At 61.5% G+C, this 1,512-nt stretch overlaps 1 protein-coding gene across 11 annotated transcripts in view; it reads left to right on the top strand.

Moving 5' to 3' along the window:
* The first annotated feature begins 7 nt into the window (after positions 1–7).
* Positions 8–1,512, top strand: part of FBXL19 (F-box and leucine rich repeat protein 19) — a 22,794-nt gene continuing 21,289 nt past the window's right edge. For all 11 annotated transcript variants that reach the window (XM_014587697.2, XM_027771708.1, XM_027771707.1 and 8 more), the window contains exon 1: positions 8–179. The gene's annotated coding sequence lies outside the window, so the exon portion shown is untranslated. The remainder of the gene's footprint in view (positions 180–1,512) is intronic.

The raw sequence follows: 1,512 nt of genomic DNA, 5'->3' as shown, positions 1-1,512 counted from the left end.
CCCCCCCCCCGCCGCCCCGGCCTCCGCCGGAGGGAGGGGCCGAGCGCCCTCGGGGGGCCGTGGACCCCGGCGTTCTGAGCGTTCCGCGCCCCGCGCCGCCCGGCCCCCCCGCCGCCGATGGCCGCCGACCCGCCGGGAGCTGCCGAGAAGGGAGAGATGGCTCCCGGGACACGTGTGAGGTGGGTTCATGCGACTCCTCCTCACCCCCAGACCTAGGCAGCTCCCACTCCCATTCATCCTCAGCCCGGCCTCTCGCTACCTTCCCCGCCCCCAGCCTCACCCTCTCTTCGCTCCAAACTCTTCTCCTGCCCTCCTTCCTATTACCTCCCAGCCCTGGGGAACTGGCCTTCCTTCCTAGACCCTGCTTCCCCTTGCAGACCCCCACCCCCGCCTGCAGTGGCCGCCCCCCCGGCCCCTCCCCCCGAGCCCCGGCGGGGCCCCTCCCCCTTGCAGACCCCCACCCCCGCCTGCAGTGGCCGCCCTCCAGGCCCCTCCCCTGGAGCCCTGGAGGGCCCCTTACCCTCATGGATGGGTCTGGAAGTCCCTGGAAAGGGGGAAGCTAGGGTAAGACTGACTGGGAAGAGATCCTCCAGGCCTGCTGAGTCTATGGGATCGTGGAGGATCTGGTTTCCATGGGAAAGGGAGCAAAGGGATTGTAGACAATTAGGGATGAAAAGCAGCCTGGGAAGTTGAGGGGGGAGGGTCTAAGACTGAGCCCATCCTGAGTTCAGTGAAGATGTCAGGCTGGATTCTAGAATCTCAGGGAATCTGGGAGATTGCCCAGGGATCCAGGAGGAAGATGTCTTGGAGCAGAGGGAGCTCTGTGGGGAGCAGAGGAGTTGAGATCTTGGACTGAGAAGAGACTTAAAGAAGCAGCTGGGGAGGTGGTGTCAGAGCCCTGGGAAGTTGGGGGGCAGGGTGGATCGGTAGGGATGGGGAGGACAAGGATCCCATTGGCTGTGGTGAGATTTGGGGGAAAAGACTGGATGGTGATTGTGTATGAGAAAGATAAAGGAGAGAGGGAGAAAGAAAGGTCTGGAGCTTCCACCCAGGATTCTGTAGGTATCTTTGAGGAGGATCTAGGGGATTTTAGGTTGGGGAGAGCCTGGGGTGTTTTACATTTGGATAACAGAGGAAGAGTTGGAATCTCTCTGAAATAATACCGCCATCTAGCAGCCCCTGGCCTTTCCAAAGAACTTTGGTGTGGGGATGTCAAAGGAGAGGGCCCCAGTGTCCGTTCTTCCTCGGGTAGAGAAGGGCACTGAGGAAATGTTACAGGAGTGCCTTCAGGAAGCCAGTTCTCAGGCTCCTACAGGAGCCAGATGGATGAGCTGCTGCAGCCAGAGAGGTCTTGAGTGGAGGGAGTGGTCCTTCCCCCAGACACACACCCAGGGGGGGTGACCTCTTTTCCCATTGGGTAAGAGGGCAAGCTCTGGCGGCCTATGTGGGGGAGCTGCCAGGAGTGTCCTAGACCAGGGCCCCAGTGGGCCCATCTGGCTCTGCCACCATCCA

Source organism: Tupaia chinensis, unplaced genomic scaffold (assembly GCF_000334495.1).
Source record: "Tupaia chinensis unplaced genomic scaffold, TupChi_1.0 Scaffold000231_1, whole genome shotgun sequence".
Lineage (NCBI taxonomy): Eukaryota > Metazoa > Chordata > Mammalia > Scandentia > Tupaiidae > Tupaia > Tupaia belangeri.
This window is presented reverse-complemented; position numbering and strand designations above follow the sequence as displayed.